Below are 11,773 nucleotides of genomic sequence, written 5' to 3'. Positions count from 1 at the left end.
TTGCGCTCTATTCTACTTTCAGCCTCTACTTTCTTTCCATTAAGTCTGGGAAATCAATAAAACTTGTACTGCTCATATTCTGCACACTCTTCTTTGATATGAAATAGATTTGTTTAGTTTCCACAGAACTTACATTCTAATGAAACATGAAGTTAATTTTAGAGAGAACGGCATTCTCTTTGGCGCCCAGAAATTAGGGGGAAAAAAGGGAAATGGCTCACAGCTCCTTACAAAAGAGCTGTAAACAAACTGTTCATCTGTCACGGGTAAAAATGAATGCTTATCTGACTGTTAGCCTCATGGGGAATGAACGACTCTTATCTATTGTGTTAGGATAAATCAGAATCAATTGATAAAAACTATTTTGTCCAAAAACATGTGGGGGTGATTTGTTCTCGTTCACAGGTTTGTCTCATGTTGCCCCACATTTTACTTACCTGCAGTATTTGGAAAAATACTTGTCAGACTTGATGATGATGATGATGATGATGAGGATGTAACTTGGATCAGGTAACTGTCTCAGTACTGGGATTCAGCTTTCACAAATTACATTGATTTAGGATGCGCGCTATGGGAATAAGGAAAACTGAAACTCAAACCAGCATATATCTTAACATCACATCCCATGGGAATTAAGATTCTCATGAAGACCTACAAGATTCTCCCATTACATTCTCCAGAGATTAAGATAAACATTTTGTACATTTTTATTTTTTGTCGTCACTGATTGTCCATGCAATAGTGTTGCATCAGCGTTGGGCAGCGACATGTGTGATTACTGTGATGCGGTTTCTATGTTTTCAGGTGACAATAGGGTCAGGAGCCACCAGGGGTCTGTGAAGTCCAATACTCATCACCAACAATAAAAATCTCCTATTATGGAGCCCTGGGACTAAATCTTATTAAATTGGGGTCCAAGGCTCTACTATGCTTCCATTTGTGGGACAGTCACAAGGAAATCTGTGGCTGTCCCTCTTCACGTGCTTTCCACACTTGCATACTCAGAGCTGAAATAAACAGTCAGACTCACTCCTTATTGTGCAGCATTCATCCCCTCTTACTTGTGGTTCGTCTCAGTTTTGCTTTTCAGTTTGTTAGTGGGTGTAAACATGGCAGTAAGAGAGAGGCTGTGGGGTACATTGTGTTTGCAACGACGACACTGTCCAAGAACACACAGCACTGCTTGATCTCTCTCTCACTCTCTCTCTCTGTCTATCTCTATCTATCTCTATCTATCGCTCGCTCTCAAATTCAAATTCAAAATGCGTTTTATTGGCAGCACGATAAAATATGCTGTTGCCAATTCACTGCAAATGAGAAAAATGAACAACTGCTAAAATAAACAAACTTCAGCGAAACACTGAAACACAAAACAGAAGTGCATAAATACAGGAACCATGGTTACATTCACTCAGATATCTCCGACATGCACGCAGCATAATATCCATCCTCAGAGCCAGACATAATCAAGCCACCACAGCAGAGACTCCATATTAAGGAAGTATAAGTTCTGTAAGCAGCGCAGTACAAGACCCCTGTCTGTTCTCTCTCGCTGAGGCTGTGGCATGCTGTTACATATTTTGCTGCTAATAATAAGCATTTCTCCTTCCCTCCCTAGAATTACTGGCACTTGTTGTGCTTTCCAAAGGGTGCTAAGTGGTGAGAATATTTTAGCAAATTCTATGTAAATATGTTTCCTTGATCTCAACATATTTTTGACATCGGAGAAGGAAGTGCACTTCAGTTTCTATTTCTAGGAGGTCTAGGAGGCACAGCCTCTTGTCTCCATGTAGCCAGGTTTTTAAACGTCTTCCTTTTTCAGTCCCAAGGATCTGGTCCCCAAGTCTGCATTTTGTTAAAAAGTTTCTGTCTTTGGTTTCAGGAGTGGTTAGATATTTGGCCCGTGCACCTCGCTGTTTAGTATTTAATACATTTGAGGTTTATTTTGGTTTTTGATTTCAGTTTGCTGGTTCTCAGCGTAGTCTCTCTTCAGCTTCAGGTCAATGCACTTAGCCTTGACTCTCGGTGTGTAGCTGTCGTTGCTCTGGTGTTAGACCATGTCATCCGACGCCAGTAGACTCAGGGTGTCTGATTCAGGGGAGCGGTGGTTATAGAGAAGAGCATGATACTTCGATGAGCTCTGGTCTCTCTGGCACGCTCTCTTTCTCTCCCGCTCTCTCTCACTCACTCACACACACACACACACACACACACACACACACAAACACACACAAAGTTGCTCTAAATAAGCTCCTCTGCTTGTGGAAGAGCAAGGTTATGATGCCTGCAGAGGCAAAATTATACAAGCATAATCAGAATTAGTGGCTCATTTATGCACACTCACACACACATAGACATGAGAAACAGAGTCTTGGATGTCTATGGGGACATTATCAAGTCTTATTAATGGACATGATCAGAAATGGACCAGCTGGCTGCTAACTGTTTCTCATCCATTAGAATGCATTATCACACCCTTGTAAATGTCTTGCACCATAACCATGTTTGTTTTTCTGTTGAAGCCGTAATCTTGTGTCCACTTGGTGATTTATTCAATTCTAACCCGGGGAGAAAGCGGATAGGTAAATTTTCACGCTCCTTTTCCCTTTAAACCATTTGTTAACAAGAAAGTAAATGTTTGTCGTTAATTACCTCTGTTTGATTCAGTGTGGTATTTGGCCAAATGGTTAATGGCATCTTTGTTCCGAGGTCTCAAGCAAATGCTCAACCTCAGGTTGCACCAGCTTGGGCAAAATCACACAGCCATACATCAGCATTGCATGCCGCTAGCATGTTAATTCTCGGTCTTGGAGGTTTTCAAATTCCCAACAAATTCACTATTCTGAAGAAATGTGTAACTTTGCAGTGCCTGAACCATATGTTTATCGTCACATCACGTTTATCTTCATGCACAATCCTAAAATCATCTCACAGTCCCCCAGGACGTTCTGGACCTCATGTTGACAACAACTTCTCTCAAGCCACTCAGTTCAATCATCTCTCACAAAACTGAGATGCCCCTTACTCTGAAATCCAATCTGATGAGCATAGATACGACCGGGGGAGAGGAGTGCATGGGAGAAATAGGAGGGAGAAGGAGGAAGAAATTATAATGACATAAGGAAGGATAGAGGCAGGAGAAGAGGCCGAGCCATAAAGGAGAGATGTTTGGTGAGGGGAGATGAGAAGGGGGAGGACGAGACATGCAGAGACAAAGGAGAGGAGGAGAGCTCTTACATGAAATATTATTTTCCACATGTTTCTATAGTGCAGAGACTGTGACGTGTGGAAGTGCGTTCATATATTAAAAATCTGAAGAGATTGAGATGATGTCTATGCAGTCTTTGTGATTCTAAAAAATGGCATGCAAGATCAAGAGAATGTCCCTTGTTACATGAAAAATAAAGTAAACAAGTTGAATTGTGTTGAAATTTGATCACCTTAATAGCAGATTATCAATTTTTTGGAGGAAAAACAATCAAATTTAATCACTTATGGATAGATTCAGATTATTGCTCATACTCTGCCCAGCAAATTTGTATTCTTTTGGGGTTTTAGACATACGTATGGCTTCACAATTACACTTTTGATAGACATAATGTTGTTACAAACAGATGGAAAGAGGTAGAAAGAACATGTCCGTCAGCAGTCAGTTTCCTAGCAGCTGGATTGATGTGAGTGCCTGCAGTTGTTTTTGCTGATGATACCATCATCATGCAGTCACGTCAATTTTCTCTTCATTTATAGCTGAAGCACACTCCACTTTAGAGGAACTCTCCAAACGATTCCAGTTAAATGTACTATACACATGCATATGTACCACTTATACACCCCTCCTCCCCCACCACCATCAAAAAAAAAAAAAAAAAAAAAAAAAAGAAATACTGCAAAAGAAGTGTCCACCTATTCATTGGAGGGAAAAAAAATATATATATATGTTTTTATCCACCAGATTAATCAGAGCTAGAACTGAGGAAACACTGAGCTGGAAACATGTTTGTAGGTTGTTGACAATAAAGGCTTTCAGTTTCAGTTTATGAATGGTTTATAATAAGGTTTTAGACACTTTATAAATCATCAATAAACAGTTATAAACAAATTATAACAGTTTTCATTCTTTGATGTAGATTACAAAGATAGCTGACAGATAAAGAAACAGGAAAAACAAGAGAACGATGCAATGCAGCAGTAACTTGATCTTGCCAAATAGTGATCCTTCATGCATTAATCTATGAAAACTGTTTTATAAGTTGTTTATCTTGTTTATTTATGATTTAGAACTTAATTATGCTCACTCATAAACCCTGAGGATAGTCTTATTATAAAGTGGTACTGACAAGGCTTTTAATACTATCATAGGATGTTTTACTTTACATTTTCAAACTTTGCTTGGGCTCAACATATGAAACTTATTTCCTCGAGATCCAGACTTATCGAATAGATGTTTTATGTTAGTGTCATTCAGCAAATGGACTGAACATTCAGCCCCCCCTTGTCATGTAAGTACCCATCTTAAACATAAATATGTTAAACATCTATTTTTATTCATAAATACATATATCATCCAGAATCAGTTTCCTTATGGTCCTTAAGTATACTTTCATTTTAGTTCACAATGTTTAATCTACAACTCCAGACATTGATGACAGCCCATACCTCGCTAGACAAACACTCTCATTTCTAAATAGAGAGGAGCATTTTCTGAAGAAAATACATGTGATTACTGCAGTGCTGGCAATTATTACTTGTAAATTTGCAAAAGCTGTGAAGGTAAAAAAGTGCAAAAGCTGGAAAAGAAGCAAATTGGATGAAGTACTTGAAGATGTACTAAATGTAGTAGTCACTGAAGTAGTTTAATGGTAGAAAGAGAACAAATACTTGGACTCTAACAGATAGCTGGATACTCTCACCTAGTCTATGATTCTATGGTCTATTGTATCATTATTATCTTCATCATGGCTATTTTAATGGTTTGGTTTGTTTTGTTTCAATTGTTTTGTTTTCGTTGCATTAACTGCTTGTTATTTTTGCATTTTTCTGTTTTTGTATGAATTTCCTTCTTGTTGAGATTTTATGTTTGGTTTCTCTCATCCATCTTCTGTCTTTGATTTTTCATATGTATTTTTTGTTGAGATGCTGGTTTTCTTTGTCTTGTTCATATTTGGCCAGTATTATTTATAATATATATCAAGTAAAATCCGCATAATTACATGTACATTTTGTGCAATGTACACATTCAGTTTGAAAGTGTACACCTGAATTTAGGACTAAAGTAAAATTACACTTTAGTTCATTTTTGTGGCTCTCTTGATCTCAGGTAATAGATATCTGTGGTGCAATATGATGATACAGCTTCTGACAGCGGTAAACACTGAAAAGTACAAATGTTTTGCAAAATCGAAATGTTTCTTTTACCCTTTTACCCCAGGGTCTACAAAGTAGACAGAAAGTGTATCCAAGGAAGTGTACCATACAAGAGATGTAGCTTACATGTTTTTTAAACTGTCATTAAAGTTTTGGGATGGATTTTTTTCTGCATTAAATTATGTTGATTGCAATACTCCTTTCTTGAAATGTTGAAGAGTTTGAAAAAAAGCTTTTAGCTTCAAGTCCAGGTTACCCAGTCCAGGTTATTAGATTTCTATATGCACACTCATTAGCTGGCATCATTCAAACTGCTCTCGAGGCAGCTCATGCCGAGATGCGCAGAGAGCGAGCGCAGCCTCAGCCTGTGAACACTGTATAGACCCTTGAAACAGACCTGGTGCACGGTCCAGCTCACAGGTAAGATGCAGCCCGTCGTCGCAGGAAGGTCCTAATGCATCCTCAAGAGCCCTCCACCTGCTCTTCGCTGCCTCGGTCACCATGGAGATGTGAGTAATTCAGTGAACTATAGGGTTAAAGAGAGCAGCAAAACACGTAAACACTTGTTGGATGCCTGGAACAACGGACTGCATCGAATAGAGGAGCTAGACATGCGATGCTTTGATATGCTTTTAAAACTCCCGTCCTTCTCCTCCTCCACTCAAGCAAAAGGTTGGAGCCATCTCCCGGCGCTATTTGTGAAGAGAAACTAAATGGAATCTAAATTGGTGGAGGGATGGATGGAAGGGGTGGTGGAAAGATAGTATAATGTAAAGACTGAATAAAGATTCAGAATTAAAGAATTAAACAGCACTTGATATTCATCAGGCCCCTGAGGCTATTAAGAAAGTGGCAGCTTCTCCGGATTAGAGTAGCCTAATGATGTGTTTGGAACCCAGCCAGGTCACATAAGAAAGGGATACGAAAGAGAGACGGAGACAAGGAAAAGGTGTATGGGATAGAAAGAAAACAAACGATTCAATGGGGGAAAGGGAACCTGGAAAGATTGAGAATATTGGTGGAGAGCAAAAATCGCCTGATTCCTATCATAAACATCTAATTGCCTCTATGCCAACACTGGCCCGACAGGTTTGTGTGCAGAATGCATTTGAAGCACTCAGGTGTTCAAAGTGTGGGGGGGTAAACAGCGAGGGGAGAGGTGCGGCTGGAGAGTGGGTGATAAGAGAAAGAAAAAGATAAGCGAGAGAGAGAGAGAGAGAGGTGTGAATCACACACTGCGGCTCTGATCCCAGCATGTGTCCGTTTCTGTCCCAGCTAGACCCCCTGCCTGGCCTCCAGGGAACTGTGTGTGTGTGTGTGTGTGTGTGTGTGTGTGTGTGTGTGTGTGTATGTGTGTGTGTGTGTGTGCGTGGCTCTTTGTGTGCCTGTCTGGCACATGTTTGTGAGAGAGCGAGCAAGCATGTGTGGGTCAGCAAGCGTATGTAGCCTATGCCTGTGTGTTTTGTGTTCTTGTGTATGTGCGTACATGTGTGTTTGTGTGTGCTCACACAGCGGGGATGAAAGCACATGGGATGAAGGGCACATGCTACTACAGACACATTTGGTCATAGAGCAGTATATCACGGCGGAGAGTTTCTCAGAAGCTACCGGGAATGTGCATAGTTAAGGGAGGAGGAGTGCATTATTTCCCAGAACAAACAACAAACAAGAACCACTCTTGACCCACCCGAATCACCAAAACTCCTGACTGCAACTTGATCAGTCAAAAGTGAACCCATTTTGTTGCTGCCTATCCTGAAAAAAAGAAGAAAAAGATGTTCAGATGTTCAGCTAAGTCCCTGCAGACTGAAAAGACTTCTTCCCGAGCTTAATTCAAAAGATGACTATCCAAGGAAAAAGAAGAGATAGGAGCATTTTTTTTTTTTATGTGCAGCATCACAGATTTGATGGGGCCACATTTTAGCTGCTGGTCTTTTTCTCAGAACATGTGTTTGTAAAATACCATCCAACTCATATTGCTGTCTGATGGACAGTAAAAAAAAAATGAAATAAACACAAACAAGGCATTGGAGTAGAGGAGTAGATCCATAAAAACATATAAAACAATATATTTAGATAGACTGATAGATAGATGCACTTGATCCCCAATCTTCAGAAATCCTTGTGTTACAGCAGCAGGTTGTCGTACATTGTACACAAACAGTAATACAGAAAATACACCTTTCATCTGTGTGTGTGTGTGTGTGTGTGTGTGTGTGTGTGTGTGTGTTGAACAAAGTTAATGTAAGAGCAAAACAGATGCAGTGTGGCTTTGACAGAAGCCACAGAGCTGAGAGTTTTCTGTCAGCCAGAGGTGACGGGTTGTAGAGAGTTATTGTTTTAGGCAGCAGAGGTTTCCTGTATCGGTCCTTGTGACAGCGAAGCTGTTAGAGAAAGTGCTCCGCAGTCTGTACAGTAGGTGGTGGAGAGGATGGTCAGGATTATCCATAATGGATAGCAGTTTGTTCAGTGTCCTCCTCTCCAGCACAGCTTCAAAGGATTTGCACTCGACAATACAACAATATTCATTTCACAGCATGTTTTGACTGAGCCCTCATCATGATGCAGGGGTTCAGTGACCTAGCGATCCAACAAGACTTTAAGGGAACACATTACTGAATAGATAACATTCATATTGCACGGGGAGAAGGAGTCTGCTGAGCAGAAATTTGTCATGATTCAAATGCATATATTGACCTGACTGAGTGTGATGTTTCTCCTTACAAGAAATCAACCTAGAAAAGCTGTTTCACAAACACATACTGATGACAGATTAGTGCAAGATGCACAGAGAAGAAAATGCCAAAAGAGATCCTAGGTGCAGGATTAGCACAGCAGAAGAAGAGGACAGACATCCAACAGATTTTTACTGAAGTGTGATGCCACCCTCAGCTGTTATTCTCTGCCTGGCTTTCTCAATTTGAAACATCTTGAAAGAACAGTGCAGGTTACCATGTGCCACGGTGTGAGGCAGGGAGCTTGTTAGCGGAAAGAACAACAAAGATGGTCAAAACCTACAAATATTTACCTCACATTTTGTCATTTAATCACATTTGTGTTTTACTGGAAATTTTTTTTTAGAGTGGAGAAGGACAGGACATGTAGCAGAGAGAAGGATGACATCACCAAGGGCCACAAAGTGTCCCAAAGCAGGGGTCAGGAATGTCCCAGTGACATCATGTTGTGAAGCTTGTAAAGTTTTTGTAAAACTGTACACAATTTATGCCCACTTCACAGAGTTCATGTCTGGCTTGTGAAAAATACTGAATCCAAATCAGTGTCAAGCACAATCTGTAAATAATCTGTAAACAATCTGTATACTTCCGTGAACATAACACTCCATGTTGTAGGCTAATGCAGGGTAATGAGGTTTTCATGTTTTCTGAACCTTTCTGTTGTTGAAGCTACATTTTTTACACATATATCTTTGTGGATAATATGTTCATATGACAAAGAATAGTCCTGCAGTGAGATAATTACCTGTGTGGGTAATTTGCTGATTAGAAACATGTCTCTTGACTATCCGCCACAATTAATGGGCCACTACCTCCATTCGTCTGCACACATTCGTCAGGGATTCTCCTATTTAATTTCTCAGCCTGCACCAAGACACGTCCATGCAATTACGTGTCAACGAGCAATTAAGGCATCAATTAAGGTTTGTTAAGCGAAGAGCATATCATGGAGAACACTGATTAGGCACAATCCTCACATGAATGTTTGAGCAGCTTGATGTGTTTGTCAATAGCTTGATTATCTGTTTGAACAAAGAGGACAAATGTCTTGGCCCAGAGCTGCGGCCATAATTTGAAACAATGGGCGGAGAAAATGTATTTAAATCGATCTATCTGTCTGTCTGTCTGTCTGTTTGTCTACATACAGTATGTTTAATCTACTTTTATATAATTTAAAGAGTGAATGGCAACCAGATTTTTTTTTTTTTATTATTGATAATAACTTTAGGAGATGGTTCATCTGAAGGGGTTTATCCTGATGAATAAACTTATATCATCATGGCATCGGAAACTGCAAAGGAGAAAATGTCACAGTTGTTTTCCTGCGTCTTTTTAGAAGCCTACTTTCCTTGCATTTATGCTTGCAAGGCTATAATCAACACTGATGATTTTTCAGTTCCTCTCCATCTTCACTCCTTTACCACCGTGACCCTCTCTTTTTCTGTGCTTTTTCAGCGCGCTTAGCATCTCTGTGTTTTCTAATCAGCACTCCAAGTGTCTCAGTCAATCCTCCATGACCCCAGTTTCAATCATTCGCACCTTTTTCTGTTTTCCATCTTCCCTCCGTTTACCTCTGTGTGTCTTCCTCCTCAGTGATGTCCCTCTTTCATTCATGGCCTCCCTTCCTCCCTCCTTCTCCCAGTGTGCTCGGTTGAGTGGTGCTGGATGACAACTCTGACTCTATCCTTCAGGTTCTCTCTCCTCCTCTCCATCCCCCTCTCCCTCTGTTGGAGTGGTGCTAGATGACAATTCAATATCCACCAGACTCAGCCTCGGCCTAATATTCATACTCTTCTTGTTGTACTCTATATTTTCTCTCCCTCTCTCTCATCCCTCTCATCCCTCTCTCTCTCTCTCTCTCTCTCTCTCTCTCTCTCTCTCTCTCTCTCTCTCTCTCTCTCTCTCTCTCCCTCCTGCACTGCCAGATTGAAAGCAGCAGTGGCCCTGTCTTAGTGAAAATATGAAGATGTGATTTAACAATCATTATGGACATTTTCCAACTGTGTATCTGATCTGTGCCTTGGAAGCACCCAGCATAGCTGTGATATAGTGAGCTCTCTCAAAAGGGCACCTCCCACTGTATATGATAATTTCCTTGGTACACCCAAGTATGTCAAACAGCGTGGCATGTTTAATGCAGCCATCACTTCAATGTGCATCCAAATTATTCCTATGCCAGCTAAGTCAGTATTTATTTTTGGTGACAACAAATTAGAACTCAAGAGACTATTTAAATATAATGTGTTTGCGCCAATAAAATCCCTATTAACCCCTTAAACTCAAAATTTCTTTTCAATTTCCCCCTCAAAGTTTCAAAGAAAAAAACTTCTTTCATAACTTTACGACAATGTCTTATACAGTCTGTGTCTGCCAGTTGTGTCGCTTCATGCTTACATTGAGTGAAATATTCAAACCAAAGACACCATACATCATTACATCAACAAAAAAAAAATAAATAAATAAATAAAAAATAAAAACATAAAGGATCTAAATGTCTTGTGTATTATTTAATAGATATTTCTTTGTGATTCAGCATTATTTATTTGGTATATTTAGAACATTTGGTATCTCTGCTTGAATTTAAAATAAAGCTCTGTGGATCTGAACAATGCTCAGGTGTGCAGCAAGACCAAACCCACCAATGGCACTGGCACAGCTGAAGATGTTAAATATTTGGGATTTGAATTGGTGCAGCAATTCTCTCCATTCAAATGCTGAAGATGTTACCCAACAAGTAAAAAAAAAAAAAAAAAAAAACTTTTAATGATAACCCTTTCAGTTCTTTATTTTATAAAGAAACTTTTTTTCCACAGTATTTCTGCCCTATCATAAACAGGAAAAACAGAGACAGATAACTTGCAATAGGCTACAAAAGCAGTATTTAAGTCCATAATATTGGAGTAGAAGAAGAAAAATATCCGCACACTGGATTACAGCTCCCAACACTTAATTTGACTAAATATGCAACGTTTCAACACAAGTGGATCTTCATCAGGCAAAGGATTCACATGACAGATCATATGGTATAGGCAGGTCAGTCAGTGACATCAGACTGACATCACTGTCAGCCAGTTACTTTCCACAGTCCGTAATACTGCCAGAGACTTGTACAGTGTGCACTTTACACACCGTCCTTCTCAATAGTGCTGATAAACAAGAAAACAAGCTCACTGTGCTCTTTTATGGTGGACACATGCTATCGGCATGCCTAAAAATGCCTTATGTGTCAGTGTCTGATGGCTGAGCCTAATGTTCTCTCTCTGTGGGTGTGTGAAATTCACACATCTGAATACCACCTCCTGCCCACCGAGAAGGGAGCCATCTGACCTTTTACTTGTGGCAGAGTTAATGAAGAGACTGCCATTTGCGGGCTCTGATTGCATGCATCCCTCCATGTCTCACACATGCAGATGTTAAGAGTGAAGCCCCTTTGACACCCTCCCCTCTGTTCCTTGGGAAGTCTGTGTCTGTCATTTGTGTCAATACTAATGAGTCAGTTATTTGGACAGTCAGCCCACCAGTCAAGCCAGCATGACTGACTGGTTATGGCATGTTGAATGTGATGTGCGCTGGACTTGATGTGTCACACTGGGAACCAAAAGACACCAGTGACATCCAGTGGCCAAGTTGTGCAAGGAGTCCACTTGTCAACGGGTTCCTTCCTTTGGGTAGGG

Source organism: Myripristis murdjan, chromosome 9 (genome assembly GCF_902150065.1).
Source record: "Myripristis murdjan chromosome 9, fMyrMur1.1, whole genome shotgun sequence".
NCBI lineage: Eukaryota > Metazoa > Chordata > Actinopteri > Holocentriformes > Holocentridae > Myripristis > Myripristis murdjan.
Note: the sequence above shows the minus strand (reverse complement) of the source record.